The 27,370-nt window shown below is 43.6% G+C and overlaps 1 long non-coding RNA gene across 1 annotated transcript in view; it reads left to right on the top strand.

Moving 5' to 3' along the window:
• Window positions 1-22,432, top strand: part of LOC149468201 (uncharacterized) — a 263,714-nt gene extending 241,282 nt beyond the window's left edge. The window contains exons 2-3 of the long non-coding RNA XR_016311784.1: window positions 19,103-19,178; window positions 21,922-22,432. This is a non-coding gene — a long non-coding RNA (uncharacterized LOC149468201). The remainder of the gene's footprint in view (window positions 1-19,102; window positions 19,179-21,921) is intronic.
• Window positions 22,433-27,370: the final 4,938 nt, after the last annotated feature.

The raw sequence follows: 27,370 nt of genomic DNA, 5'->3' as shown, positions 1-27,370 counted from the left end.
ATGTTGTGATGCATGTATTTTAACCACTAGCCTACAGGGCACTTATACCCCCTTCCTGCCCAGGCCAATTTCCAGCTTTCAGCGCTGTCACACTTTGAATGACAATTGTGCGGTCATGCAAGACTGTACCCATATGAAATTTTTATCATTTTTTTGAGACAGATAGAGCTTTCTTTTGGTGGTATTTAATCACCTCTGGGATTTTTATTTTTTCTTAAACAAACCAAAAACCACTGAAAAATTTGAAAAAAAAAATTTCTTAGTTTTTTTTTTATACAATTTTGTAAATAAGTGATTTTTCTCCTTCACTGATGTGCGCTAATGAAGTGATGGGCACTGATAGGCTGCACTGATGGACACTGATAGGTGGCACTGATGGGCACTGATGAGGAGGCACTGGTAGGTGGCACTGATGGGCATTGACAGGCATCACTGATGGGCACTGAAAGGCAGCACTGATACATGACACTGATATGCCACTGATAGGCGGCACTGACTGGCACTGTTAGGCAGCACTGACTGGCACTGTTAGGCGGCACTGACTGGCACTGATAGGTGGCACTGATGCGCACTGATAGGCGACCCTGACTGGCACTGATAGGTGGCACTGATTGGCAGCACTGATAGGTGGCACTGATTGGCAGCACTGATAGGTGGCACTGATTGGCATTGATAGGTGGCACTGACTCGCACTGATGGGTGACATTGAAAGGAAGCTCAAATGAGCACTGATATGTGGCATTGATGTGCACTGGTATGCACTGATATGTGGCATTGATGTGGCACTGGCACGTGGCACTGATGAGCACTGACTGCTGGCACTGATGGACATTGACAGGTGGCACTTCTGGGGCCACACTGATGATCAGGGAACACTGATCATCAGTTCCCTGAGGATCAGTGTACATGTCCCCTCCACGGAAAGCTGATTACCGGCTCTCCTCTCCTCTCGAGCTGTCAGCGTGACAGCTCGAGAGGAGAGAAATGCTGAACCGGCATTTCCCTGTTTACATGTGATCAGCTGTGATTGGACACAGCTGATCACATGACCGAGCCGACATCTTCGGCTCTTTCCGTGATCCGCTGTGTCCGAGGGACATAGCGCACCAGCGATCGCCACGATGCATGCTCCCTGAGCCGCGCAAGCGTGGTGAGAATGGAAGGACGTCATATGACGTCCTATCAGAACGAGAGAACCACCTTGCGCCCATCATTGTACTATATGGCGGGCGGAAGGTGGTTAAAGAGATCTCTGTGGACCATTTGAATCTAGGTCTCAGATTGTTTAAATTAAAAAAGAGGCTAATGCAGATAATGTTATACTGTATGTCAATTTAATGCAATGCCATCATGCAAGGAACTACGGTAAGTCTGTAAAATTGGTTTTAAAAGTTTTACAATATGATTCAGTAAATGGAGCGCAAAAGAAACAATTAGCTGAAACATTGAAACCATATTTTCTATGTACTGAAGAATAAAAATGGAAAGAAAATAGTAAATACTTCTGCTAGAAAAAGAGGTGAATTTGCGTTAGACAATAAAATGGAAATTCTGATGAGAGAAATATGGAGGCCACCAATGCTGACATCACTTCTGAAAATGGTAGTTCCTTGGATGTGAAGCTGACCCTCTTCCATCAATACTAGGAGTGAATAACTTGGAACAGGTATGCAGATGAGGGCTACAACAGTCCTTCTGACAATACTAATTGCCTGACAGTTGCCTGGCTGTTAGGTTAACCTAATAGCTTTGACAAATTTGTGTCACTAGCAAAAACAAAGCATACAGATTGGATAAGTCTGTGAAAATTGTCCTTTACAACTGGCAGCCCTAAATTTTACTCCCTAATTTTTTCTCTTACTCTACTGTTTCTATTGCTAATGTGGTTTACTAGTGGGTAACGAATACTGTATCTGTCAGGTGAATAGCTACCTAATAAAGTCCACTTAAAGTGGTACTAAACTCCGTTTTTGAACTTGTACGTACAGGCAAGCGTATAATAAGGCTTTCCTGTAGGTACAATGAATATCTCGTAAACTTGCAGTGCTTAGGAGATATTGACACTGGATGCAGCTGGTGACGTCACCAGTGCATGCGCTCTGAAGGAACGGCATACCATGCTGTCCCTTCAGAGCTGTATGCCATAAACTGTGACTCCTGTGTGCATGCGCGGGAGTGATGTTATTGCAGCTCGGCCACTCAAAGGACTGGAGCCAGCAAACCCAGAAGGGAAACTGGGGGAAGATGAAAGCCTTGCCGGCAGTGACAGCGCACCGCTGGAGGGTTTCGTACTAAGGTATGTATTTCATGAGATGCGATGCATACTAGCACATTATGCCATTGCCTTGCAGGGGATTTTTTTCTAAATGCTGCAGTATACTACTGCTTTAAAAAGGTCCTATCCTCCTTGAATAATATTATTCCTTGTTAAGTTTGATGTAGGTTTTTACATTTTCTAGAACAAATGATGCTTATTGGATGTCAATATTTCTGCTATTATCTCTTTTGGAGTGGAATAGAAATAGAGGAACTGTGCATCTCCGTGTAAGACATGATCTAAAAGTAAGTGTAAAAGATGATCTGGTCAATGAGTGTGATGCTTTTCATGCATTTGGGTGGAAATTTACTGTTTATTGTTGTGCATACTGCTAAATCAATTACATGATTCGCTTATGACAATTTCCGTCAAAGAAAATTCTGGTTAATTATCTCAATTGTAAAAAAACAAGTAAATATTGGAAAAGCAAAATAACTAAATTTTAAGAGAACTAATTTCCCAATGCTGAAGGACTCTTTCTAACAAATGGATTGGGTGAAAATAAAAAAAGTTAACAAAGACACAAAATACAAATGCAAGTCTTTTAAATACATTTTATATAAACACATTAAATAGGTTATTCCTATGAGCAATAAATATAAAATAAATTATTTGTGGGTTACAAAGAATGCAACAAAATCTGCAAAAGAAGAATTTAATTGATAAATATTCAAAATGAATGGCAGGGTGCTAAGGAAAAACAAAATACAAAGAGTTCTTTATATTTACATTTAAAAAAGCATTATCTATGCACATAGGTCCTTTAAAAAATGAAAACTCAGAACTGGCCAGCCAGTGGGTACTAAGGATGAGCAAATCTGTAACAGTTTGGTTCACAGGGCATTCATTAAATCTAACCAAAATCTTAAGAGCTGATTTACATATCTGCAGTGTGGATAGCTCAGGTTTTACAGCTAATTGACACAGTAGTTGTTCAGTGGTTCATTTCAGGTTTACATCAGGTTCAGGACAGGTTTAGATCAGGATTTTATACTGTTCACACATGCGGTTTAGAAACGGTTCCCATAGAAGTCAACAGCTTGTAATCTGCACCTCAACCTGAAGGCACTGCTCAGAAATCGGACATGACTCTTTTTCAAACCACACTGATTCTGCACCGCCAGTGCACTGGACATATGTGAACAGGCACCATAGGAAGCAATGTTATTTCACATGTCATGCGGATTGCATGCGGTACAAACTGCATCCAATCTGCATATATGTAAACTGGCACTAAGTCTGAACCCCACTGAAGTCTTAGGCTTGGGCAAATCTCAAAAATCAGTTTTGGACATTTTCAAGGCTAATAGGCAAGGGATTGTCAAGCACAGGAAATGGAGAACTGGTCACTGCTATGGGGGACATGTACTAATGCTAGAAAAAAAAAGATTTTAAATACTGTAGAACAGGAATACAATCCACCTTTTCCTGTGACTCCAAAGGAGACATGGCAAGAATTCCAATCCTGTCAACTACATGTTTGGGAGATGCTTTTAGGCTGTATGTGGTATTGCAGTACAATATAATTCTCATGGACAGAGTTTGTGACACTCGCACAAAGTATCAGGATGTGTGGTAATATGGAGCTACAGTGTGTGGATGCTCTAGTATCCGAATGTGGGCTGTATCTGTACTCCCAAACAACATGGAGCCTCCAGCCCACTGAGTATCGTCATATTCCTATCAGTTAAAGAAATACATGAAGTATTGCACCTGGGAATCAAAAGATTATGATGGAATGGCATAGGGGATATATTCCAATCAGGAAAAAAAAAATCACAAATCTTCAGATTAAATGAATATGTCCACTTTACTGTAAATGGTAAACATAAAATTCACTCACACGAGAAAAGAAAGAGAAGACTCTCCTGCATATCTACCTAGCGGAGCTGTGATGTTGTCATGAGCCATACACACGCAATGGGGTTGATTTGCTAAAACTGAAGAGTGCAAAACCTGAAGCTGATTGGCTACCATGCCCAGTTGCACCATATTTTGCATTTTCCAGTTTTAGTAAATCAACCACTTTGTTTTCAATTTAGACTGGGGTATGTCCTAACATACTTTTTTTTCTAAGGCCTGGCTATGTAGATAACACAGACGAAAACATTTTACAAAGCATTGGAAAATTAAAACAGTATATGAATCTGTTCATATGTGTTTCTCTTGTACAAAGCCAGAAAAGCAGATGCTACCCTGATCTTTCAAAGACACCTGCTAAGTGGCATTAAATAAATTAGTGCACATTTAGACCTGGTCACACAGCATAACATATTTTATCATGTTGCCGTCTGCCTCCCACAGCCTTTCCATATACACAGAACAGGAAGTGGGCTTTTAATGAACTCCATTAATTACAGATAGTGGCTAGCCAAGGTTTGCCAGTTGAATAAACATATGGATAATATCCTGTGCCTCTAACTTAATTATAAGGGGGTAGGCTGATTGTTAGAAGCTCATTCAGACAATCACAGACCTGCTTTCTGCAACATTAGCAGAGCACATTACACAATATTAATTGTAATTGAATTCTTCTACAAATTCATTATGCTTGCTTTGCAAGGTCTGTTTCATTTATTTATCTTTCTTTTTCCTGATTGCTTATTGCACACCTGCTTTTAAATGTAAAAGTATAACTGCATTTACTGACATTTATATCTATATAATGACTGAGCAGGCATTGTCATGGGGACTGCTGTGATTGCGTTGCGAGCTAATAAGTATTACACTTAAAGAGAACCTGTCGGAAGTGGGGGGGGGGGTGCCCTTGCCTGTGTGCTTAGCATCTGCCAGTTGTAGAGCATTGTGAAGAAAAATGCTTTTAAAGCATCTTTCACCTACCCATCTGGGCAAAACAGCCTTCTGCCTGCCTACCTGTTAGCTTTAGTTGTGAAGATTTGTGCAGCAGGGGTATCTGAAACTCATGCATAAGATCTTACACTGCAACCTCGCACTCTGCACATGAGACGTGTGTGAGCATTATATAACTCTTTTCTCTACAGTTGTGATCTGACAACCATATGATGCACCATTACAAACACCCAACAGTGAATTACAGAATTGTTCTTTGCCAGGGCTCCTTGTGAGTTGCCACTGGCTGCTCTGCGTTCAGGCTTCCTCTCAGGAGGTCTGATGTGGAGTTGGAGGCTTGCAGAGGAGGCATTGAGTTGCGGCCGCCATTTTATAAAATACGTTTGAGGGTTCCCTCCTGGGAGATTCCTCTTACCTGTATATGGTGTCATATGGATTCTGCTGTGCACACTCCAGGAATATGAGTGCTTGGACTATACTGGGTGGTAGACTATCTGGTCTCTGTGACTTGTGTTCTCCTGATGTCATTGTGCCTATTACTCCTTCACTAGTATATGCCTTCTATGCTCAGCTCCCCATGATTGCTATTGGCTCCTGTAACATATTTGGGAGTTTTCTGCTTTGGGGTGAAGAAAAGAGGGATAGGAGTAACATTTGCATACTCCATTAGCAGTATATCCTCAGCCACAGTGATCCCTTCAGAGCAATGGATGAAGACATAAGCCACAAATGACAACTCTTCAATCATATCCTGTTTCATGTAGCCTGGAGTTACATAGTTAATCTGGTTGAAAGAAGACACAATTCAATCCAGTTCAACCAACAGAAAAAAAGACACACACACACAAATAGAAAACCTCCATATACATATCCAATACCCACAGTTGATCCAGAGGAAGGCAAAAAAAAACCCCAGTAAAGCATGATCTAATTTTCTCCAGCAGGATAAAAAATATTCCTTCCTGATCCCCCAAGAGACAATCGGATATTCCCTGAATCAACTTTACCTATAAATATTAATATCCAGTTATAGAATGTGTTTTGGTAGGCTTTTACCTGACACTCATGTGTGAGAGGCAGTATTTCTGGAACATTCAAACCCTGCCTAAAGCCCCAGGGTATGTCCCCCAGAGGGGTATTTCCTTAGTGCTGTTTTTTCACTTTTATATACCCCCAAAGGTCTTAAGCAACCTATAGAGTAATATAACAATAATACCTGAGATACTAAACCTAAGTTAACTCAGCATTTACAAGTATTCATACTATACAAATTATACAAGTCTCATCCTCAGAGGCTGCAATCATTATGGAAGCCATCTACTTACCAAATCACTCTTACATATAAAATTGATTGCTAACAGATGTTGGCCAAATCAAAAAAGACTTAGGTAAAATCTGGGACTGTATCTTTGCCACTAAGCAAAGCATCAGCAATCGGGAATGCCACTTCTTTGCGCATGACTTTACTACAAACTATAAAATTCCATACAGAGTATAAATACTAGAAGAAAGAGTGAACGATGCTGAAGACAGAAACTGACCTAATAATCTCCTTCTTGGGTCTTCTGAAGGAGCAGAAGGGAAATATTAGTAAGTCTATATTGTGCAACCACTGTGTGAACTGTTCCCAAAGGCTCACTTCTTCCTACTCCTCTTAGACACAGGAGCTCCTCTTAGGCTAATGATCATGGAAAACTTTAATATGGTTCCTTGCCCTAACTAAGACAGACTTTGCCCTCCTCAAGAGACAACCATGCTCTTGCAGACTGGCATCTGCCCAACTATTAACAGATTTTTTTTTCTGCCTTCCTCTGGATCAACCATGGGTATAGGATTATACCTTTTTTTTTCTATGGTTGAACTGGATGGACTTTTGTCTTTTTTCAGCCAGCCTAACTATGTAAGATTTATGGTGAAGTCCCTGGTGTGGTAAATCACCTACTGAGAAGGCCTACACCCGCCATTTACTAACTAATGACTCTTTGTCACACATCGATGTGGGTTACTGTAACTTAGATTTATGGTTGTAGAGTCAATCCGTATATACAGCATTTTTTCAAGAAGCATACAGTATCTGATCATATTCCATTTAAAAATGTTGATGTCGTTAGATACAAGACTAGCTGGCCAAATACAGCACTTGTCTAGATATTAAATCCATGACTTGGGAGTTAAATTTTACCAAGATCTACTGCGGTTTGGGATGTTGCAAAATACATTTCGCAATTAGTCACACTAGAGAAGCAGCTCAGTGATCCCTTAGACAGATGGAGGACAAAGTCAAACTGGCAGAGGTTTAATATATTTATAAAAAAAAGAGGCAGTCTGGTGTGATACACTAAAGTGGCACACTTGACCTCAACAAAGAAATACCCACTACTTCAAATCCAGAGCTTATTTTAACAGAATGACAAGAACAGTACATTGCTGGAGTAGCTGGTCAGATAAAAGTCTGGAGTATCTGGTTTTCTATTTGAGAGCTCAGCAGAACAACTTCTTGTAGATAAACAAGATAAACAAGAGATATCTGGAAAACTATATAGCATTCTATACATCCAGGTTTACATGTTCAGGTTTAGCTACTTATGCCTACTTAAAGGATACTGAACTTCCTGTGCTTAATAACATTGACTCTAAAGGCCTAGAACCCTACCTCTGGACTGCGGGCCACATGTGGCACAAAGGTTCTTGTTCTGCAACCATTGCGCTCCAGCAAGGGAGTTGGAGTATCAATTCATAGGTGCATTGATTTGTAATCAGTCTCTCACTTTCTTCTAAAGCATGTCTCCAACCAAACCTGTAGCATTCTCAGTTTCTGAAAATCACTTCCTCTGGTATGTCTGCAGTCTCTGACAGGCCTCTATAACAATACTTATGCTGAACATAATGTGGTCATGTCAGTTGTATTCTTGAGGCTGTCTAAAACTGCTCTAAAGGCCTCAATAAGCCAATTATTATAGAAAATGTAACTCTGGCCATTTTTGACCTCCCCCTGGTGAATGAATGGCCATTCTGGCTTATTTCCTAACTTTTTACAATTTTATCCCATTTATTCAGTCAGGTTCCAGACTTTGTTGAATTCATGATATCCATGACTAAGTACTTGATAACAGCGATACTGAAGCAAGGTAAAGATCCAAAATTATGTTCCTCTTACTATAACAGTGGTAACATAATGCGCTGGGCCAAATATAGGGCTAATAGTGCTGTGGTTTGATAGTGACAGGCTTTAAGTTATAGTAATATAGTCCTTTAACCACTTGCCCTCCGGAAGATTTACCTCCCTTCCTGACCTGGCCATTTTTTGCTATTTGGCGCTCCGCTATTTCAACTAATAACTGCGCGGCCAAGCAATGCTGTACCCAAATTAAAGTTATGTTCTTTTTTTCACACAAATAGAGATTTCTTTTGGTGGTATTTGATCGCCGCTGGGTTTTTATTTTTTGCGCTATAAACCAAAAAAGACAGAACATTTTGAAAAAAAAACAATATTTTCTCATTTCTGTTTAAAACAAATATCCAATAAACTCAAAGTTCATCAAAAATTTAGGCCAAAATGTATTTTGCTACATGTCTTTGGTAAGAAAATCCCAATAGGTGTATAATAATTTGTTTGTGTGAAAGCTATAGCATCTACAAACTATGGTATGGATACTGGAATTTACACAGGTTTTACTTTCTGACTGCCTTTCACATTTCTTGAGGTGCTAAAATGCCAGGGCAGTAAAAACACCCCCAAATGACCTTGAGCTATCTGCTGAGTGGCATGCTGAGTCCATGGAAGATTTTTATTTTTCCACAACTTTTTGAAAAATGACAAAAACATTTTTTTCACAAAGTTGTCATTTAAATGGTATATTGCTAACACATACCATGGGCATGTTTGGAATTACACCCCAAAATATATTCTGCTACTTCTCCTGAGTATGGGGATACTACATGTGCGAGACTTTTTGGCAGCCTAGCCGTATACAGGAGCCCGAAATCCAATGACCCCTTTGAAAGCCTGATGGTGCGTAAATTCTTCATTTCACTTCCTTACTACTTAACACAGTTTCGGAGGCTCTGAAATTCTAGGACAACACAATGCCTCCACAAATGACCCCTTTTTGGAAAGTAAGCACCCCAGACTATTTGCTGAAAGGCATGTTTAGTCAATGGAATACTTTATTTTTTACCACGGTTTTGGAAAATTTAAAACATTTTTTTTTTACACAAAGTTGTCACTTAAAATATATATTGCTCACACATGCCATGGGTATATACACCCCAAAATACATTCTGCTACTTCTTCCGAGTATGGAGACACCACAAGTGAGAGACTTTTTGGCGGTCTAGCTGCGTACAAGACCCCAAAAGTTTATGCTACACATTACTCACTCTTCTAACCACTTGAATACCAAGCCTTTTCTGACACTTTTTGTTCACATGAAAACATCAGTATTTTTTTCTAGAAAATTACTTCAGATCCTCAAATATTATATTTTTTTTTTAAAGCAGACGCCCTAGAGAATAAAATTTTGAGTTTTGCAAATTTTTATGTCACATAGTATTAGCACAACGATATTTCAAAAGCAAATTTATTTTAATAAATGCACTTTTTAAAATTGTATTGTGCAAAAACACAATATATTGGCCAATTGTTTGGTAAACTTTAAAAGATGATGGTATGCTGAGTAAATAAATACAAAACACGACATACTTTGCAATGGCAACTACATACACTTTTAATATCTATAGGCGATGACTTAAAAGCCTTTACAGGCTACCATTTTAGATTTACACAGGAGGTCTAGTGCTAGAACTACTATCCTCAATCTGACGTTCGCGGCAATAGCTCACATGCATGGTGCAACTGCTGTTTACATACAGACACAGGGCCAATGCTTGCGGGACGAGGGTGCTTTTTTAAATTATTTTATTTGTATTTTTTTAAATTATTTTTACACTGTCCCTTTAATTTTTTTAAATCACTTTTTTTGTTATCACGAAATGTAAATATTCTATGTGACAGCAATAGGCAGTGACAGGTATTCTTTTCTGCGAAATCTGGGGTCTCTTAGACTCTAAATATCACCTCTGCCCTTATATCATCTGATCTCACCAAGATCGGTGTGATCAGATGCTTTCCCAATTTAAAAATGGCGCTGCTTATATCCGGCAAAACCGCAGTGATGAAATGCTCGTAGGTTCCGATTTCTTAGACTATAGAGATGATTGGCCCCATTCCGGTCTCCAATCAACTCTATGATAAGCTGGCAGACATTCCAGCTGCATTCTCAGGCTCCCTGATGGCATGGTACTACCTGAGAAAGTCGTATAAGGCAGTGGGGGGGGGGGACATCTCCTCCCGCTGCTTGTAAAATCAATCCTGCGGCTAATTAGCCACTAGGATTGCTTTTACATGAAAGCCGATCGCTGCAGGCATCATCCTGGTATAGCCACTCAAAGCAGATGAAAAATCTCATCCAACAGCACTGCACACACTTACTTATCAAGACCCTGTTGCTGTCAGAATAAGCATATCAGTGCTGCAGATTTATGTCATTCCTGCAAAGAAAATAGCAATGGTTAATAAAACAGTAACTCAATAAAACAACTTTTTTTATTGAAATCTGTGCCAAAAAATATTGTAAAATATATACAGTTGCAAGAAAAAGTATGTGAACCCCTTGGGATTACGTGGAGTTTTGCATGAATTGGGCATAAAATGTGCTCTGAACGTCATCTAAGTCACAACAATAGAAGAACACAGTCTGCTACACAAACATTAGATGTTGCCATGGTTTAATTGCACATAACATTTAAACATTCACAGTGCAGGGAGGAAAAAGTATGTGAGGCCCTAGCTTAATGACTTCTCCCAGAGCTAATTGGAGCCAGGAGTGAGCCAACCTTGACTCCAATCAGTGTGATGATATTGGATGTGTTGCTGACAGCTGTCCTGCCCTTAAAAAACACACACCTGTTTTGGGTTTACAGGTTTCAAGAAGCACTGTCTGATGTGAACCATGCCTCGCAGAAAAGAGCTCTCAGAAGACCTACGATCAAGAATTGTTGACTTGTATGAAGCTGGAAAGGGTTACAAAGGTATCTCCAAAAGCCTTGATGTTCATGTGTCCACGGTAAGACAGACTGTCTACAAATGGAGAAAGTTTAGCACTGTTGCTACTCTCCCTGGGCAAGGTCGTCCTGTAAAAATGACTGCAAGATCACAGCGCAGAATGCTGCATGAGGTAAAGAAGAATCCCAGAGTGTCAGCTAAAGACCTACAGAAATCTTTGGCACATGCTAACATTTTTGTTGACACATCTACAATAAGGAAAACATTAAACAAGAATGGAGTACATGGGAGGACACCACGGAGGAAGCCATTACTGTCCAAAAAGAATATTGCAGCACGTTTGAAGTTTGCAAAAGAGCACCTGGATGTTCCACAGCACTACTGGCAAAATATACTGTGGACAGATGAAACCAAGATTGAGTTGTTTGGGAAGAACACACAACACTATGTTTGGAGAAAAAAAGGCACAGCACACCAACATCAAAACCTCATCCCCACTGTAAAACATGGCGGAGGGAGCATCATGGTTTGGGGCTGCTTTGCTGCCTCAGGGCCTAGACGGATTGTTGTCATTGATGGGAAAATGAATTCCAGAGTTTATCAAGACATTTTGCATGAAAACATACAACCATCTGTCCACCAACTGAAGCTCCGCAGAGGATGGGTGATGCAACAGGACAATGACCCAAAGCATACAAGTAATTCAACAAAACAATGGCTGCAACAGCACAGAATATGCCTTCTGGAGTGGCCCAGTCAGAGTCCTGACCTCAACCCGATTGAAATGCTGTGGCATGACCTTAAGAGAGCGATTGTCAGGAATGGACTTGCCAGTAATGGTGGGACTCACCTGCCTTGTGGGCTGCAGTACCAGGGCTGGCCAGCGGGTGCTCCCAGCAATCAGAGACTCAACCCTGCAGCCAGCCAAACACCTGAAGCTGATTATGCAGGTGTATTTAAGGGATGGCCAGACCTGCAGTCTGCGCCTTGGTGTGTGTTTTCCTGGGCCCCTGTATCTTGTTACCTGCATTCCTGTTCCTGTTCCTGTCCCTGTCTGACTGATTCGTTGCTGACCCTGCCTGATCTGGACCTCTGCTGACTTCTCCTGTTTCATCCCTGGCTTGTGACCCCAACCATTCTCTGCCTGACCCCCTGTACCTACCTGCCCGTTAGTTGCTGTACCCGGCTCGTGACCTGACTACTCTCTGCCTGCTCCTCCTGTTCCTACCTGCCTGATTGTTATTGACCCGGCCTGCCTGACGACGCTTGCATTGTATGTATTGTTATCTGTGGGTGGTTTGGTTCATTTGCACTGTGTTATGTTTTAGTATTGCACTGCGTTTATGTATTGTTAGTGTTAATAAATTATATTGTTTATAACACATCTGGAGCCTGCGTTTCCCTGCGTCAGTTCACATACCTCTGGTCATACCCGGAGCCCTGACATTACACCAAGGCCAATCTTGACCAGAAGTGGCTGCACAGGGAAGCCATCTTGGCTTTTGTTGCTGTAGGATGGATCTTGATGAGGTTGTGTATTTATCTCTGCTAGTGTTTGATGACAGGGATTATGCTTATCAGACTCTGAAGGAGTATCTCCGGGATCAATTGCTAGAGTGTATAAGGATTGCTCATTGCCTAGTAGATCAGGGCACAGAATTCTCTGAGGTGCAGCCATTGATTCAGGTTTGTGCTGAGTTGGTTTCATCTGGTACCCCCGAATGCAGGGATGAATTTTTGCCGCCATTTAGTGCCGACCAGGTAGAGTCCCTGGTATGGTTATTAGAGGATGATGTGGATTACTTTCTGGAGCGTTATTCTGCATGTTCACCACAGGTACTAAGAGATTGTATAAACGCAGTGCAGTCTTTGACCAGACAGGCTTTGTGTAAGCTGAGCTTTGTTCAACCCATACTGCAGACATGGTCAGACTTGTTGCACCCAGCCTCAGTCAGCTTACAACATCATTCCTCCGCTCAAGGCACTCTTCCTACATCCCCGACAGGACCCCCAGTGACTGCCCAGTATACTCTAACTACCACATATCAGTCCTCTGTTCCCACTCGCTGCACCTATCCTTTCTTTAACCCTGTAAAGAAGTCCTCTGTAGCAACTGCTCCCTCCTCTGTTCCATCCTCCCGCTTTCCTCTGTCCTCAGCTGCTCCATTCGTTTGCAGACCTGCGTTTACTTGCAGTGCTCCAGTAGTTAAAACCAGAAAAAAGCGAAAATTCTTTCCAACCAGTACCATCCTGCCAGTACCCAAACCGGTGAGCCTGCCGTCTGAGAACCTGCCACCCGCACTTCAGCCTGATGTTTCTACCCAGCCTGATGCCTCCATTCAGCCTGATGCCTCCATTCAGCCTGATGCCTCCATTCAGCCTGATGTCTCTACCCAGCATGATGTTTCTACCCAGCCTGATGAACTGATCCAGCCTAATGATCCTATTATGCCAGTTGACTCGATGCCCGCTGTCGATCCTGACGATCCGGTACCTGATGACCCAGTGCCCGCTGTCATGCCTGGTGACCCGATGCCCGCTGTTGAGCCAGACGATCCAATGGCTGACCCAGTGCCCGCGGTCAAGCCAGTTGACTCGGAGCCCACTGTCGTGCCTGGTGACTCGGTGCCCACTGTCTTGCCAGATGACACGGTGCCCGCTGGTGAGCCAAATGACCTGATGCCTGGTGACCCAGTGCCCGCTGTCATACTTGGTGACCCGATGCCCGCTGTCGAGCCAGACAATCCCATGCCTGATGACCCAGTGCCCGCTGTCATGCCTGGTGACCTGATGCCCGCTGTCGAGCCAGACGATCCAATGGCTGACCCAGTGCCCGCGGTCATGCCAGTTGACTCGGAGCCCACTGTCGTACCTGGTGACTCGGTGCCCACTGCCTTGCCAGATGACACGGTGCCCGCTGGTGAGCCAAATGACCTGATGCCTGGTGACCAAGTGCCCGCTGTCATACCTGGTGACCCGATGCCCGCTGTCGAGCCAGACAATCCCATGCCTGATGACCCAGTGCCCGCTGTCATGCCTGGTGACCCGATGCCCGGTGTCGAGCCAGACGATCCAACGCCAGATGACCCGGTGCCCGCTGTCGATCCAGACGATTCGGTACCTGATGACCCGGTGCCCGCTGTCGTGCCAATTGACTCAGAGCCCACTATCGTGCTTGGTGACTCGATGCCCACTGCCTTGCCAGATGACGCGGTGCCCGCTGTCGAGCCAAATGACCTGATGCCTGGTGACCCAATGCCCGCTGTCGAGCCAAATGACCTGATGCCTGTTGACCCGATGCAGGCTGTCGAGCCAGACAATCCAATGTCTGACCCAGTGCCCGTGGTCATGCCAGTTGACTCGGAACCCACTGTCGTGCCTGGTGACTCGGTGCCCACTGCCTTGCCAGATGACGCGGTGCCCGCTGGCGAGCCAAATGACCTGATGCCTGGTGACCCCATGCCCGTTGTCGTGCCTGATGACCCGGTGCCTGCCGCTCCGCCTGGGGGCCCAGTGCCTGCCATCCCTCCTGGGGGCCCGGTGCCTGCCGCTCCGCCTGAGGGCCGGCGCCCGCCGCCCCTCCTGGGGGCCCGGCGTCCGCCGCTCCGCCTGGGGGCCCGGTGCCCGCCGCCCCGCCTGGGGGCCCGATGCCTGTCGCCCCTCCTGGGGGCCTGGTGCCCGCCGCTCCGCCTGGGGGCCCGGCGCTCGCCACCCCGCCTGGGGGCCCGATGCCTGTCGCCCCTCCTGAGGGCCCGGCGCCCGCCGCTCCGCCCAGGGGCCCGGTGCCCACCGCCCCTCCTGGAGGCCCGGCGCCCGGTGCTCCGCCTGGGTGCCCGGCACCCGCCGCTCCGCCTGGGGGCCCGGCGCCCGCCGCCCCGCCTGGTGGCCCGATGCCTGCCGCTCCGCCTGGTGGCCCGGTGCCTGCTGCTCTGCCTGGTGGCCCGGTGCCTGCTGCTTCACCTGGTGATCCGATGTGCCTCTGCCCGGAGTCCAGCTCGATGTGCCTCTGCCCGGAGTTCTGCCTGATGTGCCTCTGCCCGGAGTCCTCCCCGATGTGCCTCTGCCCGGAGTCCTGCCCGATGTGCCTCTGCCCGGAGTCCTGCCCGATGTGCCGCTGCCCGGAGTCCTGCCCGATGTGCCGCTGCCCGGAGTCCTGCCCGATGTGCCGCTGCCTGGAGTCCTGCCCGATGTGCCACTGCCCGGAGTCCAGCCCGATGTGCCGCTGCCCGGAGTCCAGCCCGATGTGCCGCTGCCCGGAGTCCAGCTCGATGTGCGTCTGCCCGGAGTCCAGCCCGATGTGCCTCTGCCCGGAGTCCTGCCCAGAGTCCTGCCCGATGTGCCGCTGCCTGGAGTCCTGCCCGATGTGCCGCTGCCCGGAGTCCTGCCCGATGTGCCAGTCTTTGATATCCCGCCAGTTACCAGACCCGGGCGGTGGAACATTTTGCCCAGCTAGGACTGTTTGGAGCGTCCTGAGGCCGCTCCTTGAGGGGGGGGTACTGTCAGGAATGGACTTGCCAGTAATGGTGGGACTCACCTGCCTTGTGGGCTGCAGTACCAGGGCTGGCCAGCGGGTGCTCCCAGCAATCAGAGACTCAACCCTGCAGCCAGCCAAACACCTGAAGCTGATTATGCAGGTGTATTTAAGGGATGGCCAGACCTGCAGTCTGCGCCTTGGTGTGTGTTTTCCTGGGCCCCTGTATCTTGTTACCTGCATTCCTGTTCCTGTTCCTGTCCTTGTCTGACTGATTCGTTGCTGACCCTGCCTGATCTGGACCTCTGCTGACTTCTCCTGTTTCATCCCTGGCTTGTGACCCCAACCATTCTCTGCCTGACCCCCTGTACCTACCTGCCCGTTAGTTGCTGTACCTGACTCGTGACCTGACTACTCTCTGCCTGCTCCTCCTGTTCCTACCTGCCTGATTGTTATTGACCCGGCCTGCCTGACGACGCTTGCATTGTATGTATTGTTATCTGTGGGTGGTTTGGTTTGGTTCGTTTGCACTGTGTTATGTTTTAGTATTGCACTGCGTTTATGTATTGTTAGTGTTAATAAATTATATTGTTTATAACACATCTAGAGCCTGCGTTTCCCTGCGTCAGTTCACATACCTCTGGTCATACCCTGGAGCCCTGACAGCGATTCACACCAGACATCCCAAGAATATTGCTACACTGAAACAGTTTTGTGAAGAGGAGTGGTCCAAAATTACTCCAGATCGTTGTGCAGGTCTGATCTGCAATTACAGGAAACGTTTGGTTGAGGTTATTGCTGCCAAAGGAGGGTCAACCAGTTATTAAGTCCAAAGGTTCACATACTTTTTCCTCCCTGCACTGTGATTGTTTACATGTTATGTGCAATTAAACCATGGCAACATCTAATGTTTGTGTAGTATTATGTTCAGCAGACTGTGTTCTTCTATTGTTGCGACTTAGATGATGTTCAGAGCACATTTTATGCCCAATTCATGCAAAACTCCACGTAATCCCAAGGGGTTCACATACTTTTTCTTGCAACTGTATGCCGAAGCATAAGGGCGATACACCCACCAACCACCCCAGGCCCCCATGCTTGGGCATATATGTCCTTTTTTTTACTGCGGATGAAAAATCTCATCCAACAGTGCTGCACACACTTACATATATTCTGAGATCAAATCCCTGTTGCTGTCAGAAAAAACAGATCAGTGCTGCAGCTGCAGCTGAATGGCATTCCTGCAAAGAAAACAGCAATGGTTAACAATAAAACAGTAACTCAATAAAATTACTATTTTTTTTTTTTTTACTTTTTTATTTTATATGGGGTTTTTTTTATCATCTGGTCATTGAAGTCCACAGAGTGTGTTGTCATTGAAATGCATAAATTGCATTATATTCACATATCTATGCCTGGCCATAGCAGCAGAGAACACGGGCATATGATGAATTGGGTCTGTGGACCAATACAACCATAATTAATTTGTTTTACTGTTGCCCATGTTGAGAGTTAGGCCCAAAAAAACTTTAAGTTCGGAAACCGTAATAGGTTTCCATGCAAATGGTCTGGCAAGGTTTCAACTTGGGTTGGTGGCGATAAATTATTGTTCGTATAAATTGCTTTGATCCACAATCAATCCATACAGATCTTCTGTGAAAAACAGCTCCAAAAAAGGGGAGTAGTTAAATTTGCTGTTTCCACCTGAATTCCAGTTTGAGCAGTGAATGGGGGAAGTACGGGTGCTGCAGAATTTGTGGGCTGCCAATCGAGATTTGCAAGCACATCCGGAAGGACACTATGGGCTCTACGGGCAGTGTTTGAATTCTTGGTGGCTGAGGGACACTACTTGTGCTAGCCACTGCACCAGCTTGTACTGCACTTTCTGGGACTCCCCACATCACCAAATGATACTGCAGTGCTGGTATGTATAAGACCAGGATGTACTTGGCCGCTGTTGCTCGCCAGTTCACCAAAAGGTAGAGCGGCACTCATACTGGCACTCTGCTGCATATGAGAATCATCATGCAATTGTAACACCTCAGCAATCTGGGAACTGGGTCGGGTATGCCTGACCTTAGCAGGGACCTCTACTCCATTGTCGGAGCTATCTGTCAGGGTGCCGCTGCTCTCTACAAGTCCGTATTCTGAGCCTGGTTCTGTCAGTGAGGCTTCACCTTCACTCTTATCTGACATGCTCAGAATTATGTAGGCCTCTTCACTAGAGTACCTTTCGTTTGACATTTTAGCCACTAAATTTATAGGTACCTAGTGCAACTCAAGAGAAAAAGAGCACCTGGCTGACAGGGACTTCTTGAACCGCTACAAAAAATGTACCTGCAAGTGCTAGTGATCTACTGACACTGCACTTGCTGGGGGAGGACTAAATGCAGGTGCTGGCAGGTTCCGGGGCTGATCCTGCTAACACTGCATCTTTGGGGACACTATACTAGCAATGGAAATTTATTGTGTATGTGAGCGTGTTCCTGGCAATCAAAGGGTTAAATGTGATGAGTGAGGTAGTGGCGGGCAATCTGACATTATCTGTGAGGAACGCTAACTGACGCTAATGCTATCTGAAGTCGCCTGTGACATTAATACAGCGATCAGTAAAAAAATATATACACTGTACTAATGACACTGGTGAAAGGGCAGTGAAAGGGTTAACTGGGGGCGATCAGGGGGTTAAATGTGACCTATCAGTGCTTTTACTGTCTCAGCGTAGTGCTCTGACTCACCTGTATCTGTTTTCTTCTCTCTCTGGAATAGAATGTGCACCAGGACGAGAAGATTGCATCATTTCCTGTGCTTGTGTAATGTAAACACAGGCACAGGAAGATATGTGACAGGGCACTGATCTCTCAGCAGATCCAGGCCTAGCATCACTGGCCTGAATCTGCTGACCGATCGGTGCTGTACAGAATCACAGCACCGCCGGGGTGGTGGGTGTGTGAGCTTGCCCCTTACCCGCAAACACGGCGGGAGTGTGGATAAAGTTTATATATGTGATTTTGCACAGGGAGTCCGCTCTGTAGCAGTAAACCTGCTATAGGGTGGAGCTTAACCGGTTAAAAATAACAATCGCAATACGTGTACCATAACCAAGCAATTGATAGAATATGAGGGTAACAGATGAGCAATTGTGACAATATTCAAACAAAAAAGTGGGGGCGCCACCTCCAGTTCCACACTATAAATAAGGAGAAGCTGCCTTACAAAGTGAAAAAAACACTATAGATATTAATCTAAGAAATATATATGAATATGCCCCATATAAAATACTGGGTCATTGCACAACATTTCTTACATACAGTATAAAGACAAAATAAATAATGAATTACATAATGTTATACAGTATCTAGAAGTGAAAGATACCTATTTATCCACAGCAGAAAATTTCGAAAACAATAACAAAAAAGTGTAATTTTATGTTTTTCAGAGAATATAAGAATTGCTGCCAAGGAGTAATGCAGAAAAAGGAGAAAGGGAAAAGGAGAAGAAATACCCAGCAATAGGTAACTTTATAACCAATTAGGAAATATAGGACTAGTCACAGAATTAGAGATTAACCCCTTCACCTTGACCAGAGTAAAACAGAAAAAATCACCAGAGCTAATGGGCAAATAATGGAATCAAAAGGAATATGACATAGTTTTCTTCAGATACCTGTGAAAAATGTCCTAATTTATCTAAGCACTTGTAGCATATGTAATTGTGCATACGATGTAGGAATAAAATTGTATTGAATGTGTATACTGTAGCTATCATTAAAGAAAACTGTTTAAAACCCTACTGTGGTAATAATCTTGGTCAATTATACATGGAGGGATATTGTAATGCTTATATGCAGTCCCCCCTCAGTAAAATAATGAGCTGTGTTTCCCCAGTAATGTAAGCGGTTGTCTGCCCCCCCCCCCCCCAGTATTGTAAGTTGATGTGTTCTCCAGTAATGTAAGCTGCTGTGTGCCCTCTCAATAATGTAAGGTTCTGTGCCCCCCCCAGTAATGTAAGGTGCTGTGTTCCCCCAGTAATGTGGCGTGCCTCCCCCCCCCCACAGTAATCTAAATGCTGTGAGCCCCCAGTAATGTAATGTGCTGTGCCCCCCCCAGTAATGTAATGTGCTGTGTTCCCCCTGTAATGTAAGTGACTTTCTTCCCCCCCTCCACCACCACCACCACTAAAGCAGTCATGCTAAACGATGTTACAGGCAGTATAACATTCTCCACGGCTTCCCCAGACCCTTTCACGTCTGTCACATGTGCTCAGGGTGAACCTGCTCTCATCTGTGAAAAGCACAGGGTGCCAGTGGCGTACCTGCCAATTCTGGTGTTCAATGGCAAATGCCAATCGAGTTCTATGGGGCTGGGCAGTGAGCACAGGCCCCAATAGAGGACTTCGGGCCCGCAGGCCACCCTCATGAAGTCTGTTTCTGATTGTTTGGTCAGAGACATTCACACCAGTGGCCTGCTGGAGATAATTGTGTAAGCCTCTGGCAGTGCTCATCCTGTTCCTCCTTGCACAAAGGAGCAGATACTGGTCCTGCTAATGGGTTAAGGACCTTCTACGGCCCTGTCCAGCTTTCCTAGAGTAACTGCCTGTCTCCTGGAATCTCCTCCATACTCTTGAGACTGTGCTGGTAGACACAGAAAACCTTCTGGCAATGACACGTATTGATGTGTTATCCTGGAGGAGTTGGACTGCCTGTGAAGCATCTGTAGGGTCCAGGTATTGCTTCATGCTATCAGTAGTGACACTGACTGTAGCCAAATGCAAAACTAGTGAAAAACAGTCAGAAAAGATGAGTAGGGAAATAAATGTCAGTGGCTTCCACCTGTAAAACCATTCCTGTTTTGGGGGTTGTCTCATTGTTGCCCATCTAGTGCACCTGTTGTTATTTTCATTAACACCAAAGCAGCTGAAACTAATTAAAAACCCCTTCTGCTACTTAACTGACCAGATCAATATCCCAGGAGTTTAATTGACTCTGTTTAAAAAGTGTTCCTTTAATATTTTTGAGTAGTGTATATTGGACATAACATACGTCTCACCAAAGCATTTATTGTCAGTACAGTTGATGGTAATCAAGCAGTCTCTATTTTAATGAAGTTCATCTTTAAGGTAGGCTCAGACAAAGTGTTAGCTCTCTGTGAATTTTCAGATACACAAAATCATAAGTAATAAAATATATTTTTTTAATTATGTGTATACATGTCTGTGGGACTGGTACTTGGGGAACAGCAACCTAAGCATGTTTCATGGGTACAAGAAAGCTTTTGTTTTATTTAACCATGCCCCATTAAGCCCCTCCTACTGTTAACACAATTTGGCCATGCCCACTGTTCACCGCAATATTGCTTTACTTAGCATGCCCAAAGGTATCCTAGGTCTTTTACAATCCTATCAATACCCCTGTCACAATAATACGATGCCACACTTTTCCCCACAGTGCACTTAGCACAACACATTTTTATTTTCAGGCAATGGGGCCTAACTTAAGATCTTGCAAACAGGCCCACTGATTTAAAAAACGCGCCTGCTCTAAGTATTGCCTGTACAAGATCCCACACCTATACCTATCCTTCCTCTTTATCCAAAACAGCAAAGTGTACAGTTTTTTTGACATTTTTTTTGACATGCCTGTTAAATTACTTTTTTTTATATTTTATTTCTTTTTGTAAGCTAGGATTGTACCAAACACATTTAATATCTGCGTGCAATCAACTAGGTTTAGGGATCACGATCACTGGATTCAAAGCAAATGCAAATATACCATAGTAATTCATCCCTGCCCTGTTCATTTACTTTGGTAAATCTGGCTCAGTGTTTCAGCAGCAAACACTTATATGCCCGTATTCATTATTGGCACTATCATTAACCATGCAAATATTTTGATCTCTACTGTTTACACGAATGCTATAATGAAAAAAATACAGTGGATTTTTTCTTCTTAGGTAAAACCTAGAAACTAAAAATATGTTTACCCCAAATTAAATTCTTACTTGTCACTAAAAAAAAAAAAAGTATAATACATTCAGATTAGACTGCAAATCCAAAAAAGTTACACCTTGCTTAAGGTGCTGGGACTGAGGTGCTTAAAGTGGATGTGATTTTGGTGGAAAGATTGGAAGGCCACTGCGTGGACACTGCTATACGAGTCTAGTCACATATAGGTACACACTGCTTATCAACATAAGCAATAGATGTACAAGTGCTAGTAAATAAGAATGTGGGCACAAAATATTTGCTTCTCTCTTGCAGATAAAATGTATCCTTCTCACCAACAGATGGAAAAATATCCCACAGCAAGTAAAGGAAGTGAAACCCACAAGCACATAATGTCAACATGAAAATACTCCCATGCATCTGACCTTGAAATGATTTATAGGATGTGTGTGCTGGGTGCTTGCCAGCTGCCAATAGAACACTCTATTATGTAAGGTTGATTTTAACTTGAGCTAATAAAGAACGGATGTTCTCCACACAAATACAGCAAAACAAACAAGATATAAGTATCTGCCACTGCCTTACTGTTTTTTTTGTTTAAAAAGCATTATAACCCGTCAGATGATTTGACTTATAAAAAATATTGTTTTCTACATGTTATTATATTATTTTCTATTATTGTATAATAGTTTGTAAAAGTGGCTATTTTAGTTTTTATGAAAATAAAATGGGAAAAAGCAATAATTATCAAAATTACTAAAAAATAAATGCCTACAAATGTGTATGAAGTTAAAGCAATTAAATAAACATCTATTATTATTTCAAAGCAATGGGGATTTATATTGTTTTTAATTCCTTATTAAGCCCAGTTCTGCACGAAATTAGTTTCAAATGTGTGACTGTTGGCAGACACCTTAAAATGTTCCTCTGCAATATGTTTAGAAAAGCTTGAGGTCCCTTGCACTGCTGGTATGCCGTGGGATTTTTACCTGTCTTTAACAGACTCTCCATACCTACCTTTTAATAGAATTTTTGAACAATTTTTTACCCCTTCATAAAATGTATAGTACTTTGAATATTTATATTTTTTTTTATTGCTTGTTATTTGCGCTTACACTTGGGTTGTATTTCTGTATTCAGCTGGGGAACTTAAAAACATGTATTATATGTAGTTACCATATTATTGGGTAGGGTAGATTTCTTAACTCTGATGAAGCTTTAATCCAGACTAGCATAGAAGTTACACAGGCCTTTTTTTCAGGGTTCCATGGCAATCTTGAGAAAAGAAAGAGAGGCTAACAAAGTAACCTGGATGTTAATTTGCCCTGCATGGGAAAAAGCACATGCCTGCTTTAAAATGTGTTCTGTAATACTTTGCTATGTTTAGAACAAAATGTTGCGCATTAACCTCTTGGCGCCGGCTCCTCCCAGCCCTTTAAGAGTTTCAGAAGCTGGGAGGCGGGGCGGGGTTTTAGGGTCATGTGACCAACGTGATTCGCCGTCACGGCGGTCACATGATCGGAAAAGGTCCCGATCAAAAGGGGAGATTGGGACCTTTCTGGGAGTAGCGGATATATGTGCTGGGAGCATGCAGGGTGCGCACTCTCAGCACATATGTATTTTTTAATTGCACGCAAATATGCCCAGACGCTGAGAGGCTGCATATTTGCCTGCGATCGGCATCAAGGGGTTAAGCATACATTCTATATCTTACATGTACATCACTCACTCTTAGAATCGCAAGCCCCTAAAAAATTTTTTAAATAATTCTATTTCCCTATCACCCAAAATACCAAAAGCCAGCATGGGAGAGTAGCTATCACCAACAATGGAAAGCAACAAGTAAAAGTAATACATGAATGCTGTACCATCTATTTTTCAAAAGGTCCATTACTTTAAACAAACAGACTCAGACTAAAGCTAGCTATACACTAGTGGACTAGTTGGTCACAATTTTACATTTTAAGGGAGTTCATTCAATTTTCCCTTTGCTGGTGGGGTCAAATCGACATTCGTTTTTCAACTATGGTGACATTGGTGACAAGAAACTTCAAGTAGCAGAAGGGAACTTTTTTTTTCGAACGAACAAATTTCAGAAAGTGTATGTGGTTTTCGCTTGGAAATTACATTAATTCCAAATTGGTTGTTCAAAGCAAAGGAAATTTTTAGGTACTTTCAAACACCATGGGGTTGATTTACTAAAGGCAAATAGGCCGTGCACTGCTGAAAGTGCAGTTGTCCTAGATCTGAGGGGAACATGCAAGAAAAATAAAAAACAGCACATGAAAAAACAGCAAATAAAAAACAGCTCATGCTTGTACATGATTGGATTAAAGAAATCAGCAGAGATTTGCCCTATTTCCGAGCTTCTCCTTGGATCTAAAGAAACTGCACTTGAAGTCCACTTGCAGGTAAACTTGCAGTGCACAGTATATTTACCTTTAGTAAATCAACCCCCATTTGTCCAGTCAATGTACTGTACAAAGAATTTTTCTATGAATATGTACAAATAGTCGTATGAACGTTCATTTGAAAATCTACTAATGCGTAGCCTGCTTAACCCCACATCAGCCTCCCAGAAGCTGCTACAAACTACCAGCAGGCTCTTAAAGTGATTCTAAAGGTCAAAATAAAAAAAAAAACAAACATGTTATACTTACCTGCTCTGTTCTTTTTGGATCCCCTGCCGGTGGTCCTGGTTCCTCTTCCCTGCTGAGTGCCACCAATAGCAAGCCTCTTGCTATGGGGCACTCAAGCAGGCTCACTCCCGAGCCGTGCTCCTGTGAATGGACAATGTCCATTCACACACAGAGCATGGCTTTGCCACGCTCCCTATTCTCTCCTCATTGGCTCACTGGCTGTGATGACAGCAGTGCTGTGTGAGCCAATGAGAGGAGGCAGTCCCAGTCCTCATGCACATAACTGGAACAAAATTTTCACACCTGATTGGACCCTCTATTGCCCATGATGGAGCGGTGGACACATGTCCATTGACACCCGCCAACATCTGATCCAATTCTGCTGCTAAAAGCAAATGGATGGGGTTCTGTTCCCCATCCATCTGGTAGATTGAATGGCAGACAGGCAGTCTGCTCCCATCCGACCACCCCATAGAGAACAGCAGGCTGTGTCCGTGTCTGCTCTGCATAATCGGAGTGGACATGGACCTGTCATCCACCCCCGCAGCGGGGATCAGCAGACAGATTTCTTGCTGAGCAGGCAGATGGAGTCCCCCCTGTGTGATAGGGGCCTAAGGGGAGCTGAGGGGGGAGCTGCACCCAGAAGGTTTTTTACTTTCATGCATAGAATGCATGAAGGTAAAAAACCTTCTGCCTTTAGAAAAACTTTAAGTCCTTAGAAAAACTTCAGTGTGCTGCTTCTTCCCCACAGCCCCCTGCCCCCCCCCCCCCCCTTATACTCACTTGAGCCCACTCTCAATCCAGCAATGTGTGCAGGAGCCTCGGCTGTCCCGGGACTCCCTCTCCTCATTGGCTGAGACAGCAGTGGGAGCCATTGGCTCTCATTACTGTAAATCACAGCCAGTGAGCCAATGAGGAGAAAGCAGGGTGCTGGGCTGAGCCACAGCTCTAAGTGTCTTATGGACGCACTAGTGCCCCCCATAGCAAGCAGCTTGCTATTGGAGGTACTGATCAAAGAGCAGTAGCTGGGAGCAGTGGCAGGGGACCCAAGAAGAAGAAGATCGGGGCTGCTCTATGCAAAACCTCCTCAGTTCTGACAGGGTGGAGACACTACTGGACCCTTCTTCATCTAGGCAAAGTAAGAGTGGGCAAGGGACATAAAATACTACAAAAAGCCTTACTTCTTAATATAAGGTCTAATACTTATAAGGATTCTCAATCTGTGTTGTTGGTGGTAAAATTTTTTTATAAAGCTGATGATGTGGTCCTGCTAGGGAAACTACATCAGGCCGATGAGGAAGATGGTAAAGGAAAGTTCTACGACCCTCAGATTTTCTACTTGGATCTTATTACCAATGGCACTGGCAAAGATTTTGTCTTTTTCAGACTGTGATAAGCATGTTCATTGTCATCAACAAAACCAATGGCTGTTATTACATTTACCTTGGTATACAGCACAAAACACACTAGTTATGTGTAACAGTGTGTATCCCGTTACCTGTAGCTAGTTTCTTCTAATAAAAATCCTACCTTATGTGTCTGTTTCAGGGCCATCCCTGACACTTTCCTATGTGCCATATACAGTATGGCTGTCTTCTGGAGATGAAAAAAGGTAAAGTGATTCTAAATGTAAAATAAAAAAACAACAATGTCTTTGTTATACCTACCTGTACTGTGCAATGGTTTTGCACAGAGCCCCAGTCCTCCTCTTCTCAAGTCCCCCTCCAGCGCACCTGGCTCCTCCCCCTGTCAAGCTGCTTGCTCTGGGGGCACTTGCTTGTGCTTGCTTTGAGGTGACTGTGTGTGTCCATTGACACACAGAGCACAGCTCTATCCTGCCCCCCGCTCTCTCCCCACTGGCTTTAAATCACTTGAACAGCAGCCCCTGCTGCTTGAAAAAGTTGCACTGCTTGCCCCCTTTTGCCATTCACAAAACTCCTACATTTATTATAATGGTGTGAACCTCCTGCGCTCCTATTGAAACTAGCACTATCTATCTGTGAGCAGCTGCTAGCATCAAATCATATACCAAGGATCGCTCCTACATTTATTGTCTTACAGTGCATCCCATTCTGTGAATGGAGACGGAGGAGATGAATGACTGGACCTCCCCTGCCCATTCAAACTTGTTGCACTATGGGACAATAATAGTAGAAGTTCTGTGAAGGTAATTTTGGTCAAATCTGCAGTTTGTGGCATTTATATTTTACAGTGAAGCTAATTTTGGATTTGCCCTAATCAGATTTCAGTGATCTAATCAAAATTCACTTTATCTTGGAGAGGATGTGTCCTGCTCTATGAGAGTGGGCTTTGTAATATATTATTTTGCTTCGATATTCATTAAATTATATGAAAATTAGATAGTTTGCTTTTCTTTCTCTTCTTCTTGTCACTATTTATGGGGTTTTGAGGATAATCCCTTTTGAGGACCTCAGCTTCTTTTCTGTGCATTACTTCTTATAGATGTGCTACAATATATTCATTTATTGAGGCTGCTGTTATAAGTATGACTTGTTCTCTTAATAATTTTATGGGCGACCCTGTGCTTCAGCACTCAGGGTGTCTGACAGTCCATCACAGTATGGACCTTGGTATAGTCAGATTCTCTTCTACCAGAGTGCATAGATGCCCCTCCCAAACCATATTTGAAAGACTTTGCCTGGAGCTTGGACTGCACAGCGATTGTCTCACCCTTATGACTCCCAGTTTAAGTGAAACATCAAAACTCATAATACCCTATCATGGATTGATCTTGTCTTGGGTACTAGTGGTCTGTCATATGTTCACTTTGATGAACTTTTGCCCAGAGCAATTTTAAATCAATGCTACTTTTTACACCTCATTTTCTATACGGCACATCTAAAGGGCCATGGCACCTGAATCCATTCTGGCTAACTTTGATACAACCCGGGGTTACCTTAGAGAGCAAAATTGAGATGTTCTCATTGTATATAGGAATTAAGCCACCTTTTTTGCTCACTCATAGACTAGGGACTATGATCTATGGAATTTATAGTGTGCATAGAGCAGTACACATGACCGCAACTAACATGCCCTGCTTGAAACATAGATTACAGGGCCATTAAGTAGTGGATGTGTGTGGATTATTTTAGGAGAATAAGGAT

Source organism: Staurois parvus, unplaced genomic scaffold (assembly GCF_062004578.1).
Source record: "Staurois parvus isolate SC_StPar_1 unplaced genomic scaffold, SC_StPar_1.0 ptg000091l, whole genome shotgun sequence".
In the NCBI taxonomy this organism is placed as follows: domain Eukaryota; kingdom Metazoa; phylum Chordata; class Amphibia; order Anura; family Ranidae; genus Staurois; species Staurois parvus.
This window is presented reverse-complemented; position numbering and strand designations above follow the sequence as displayed.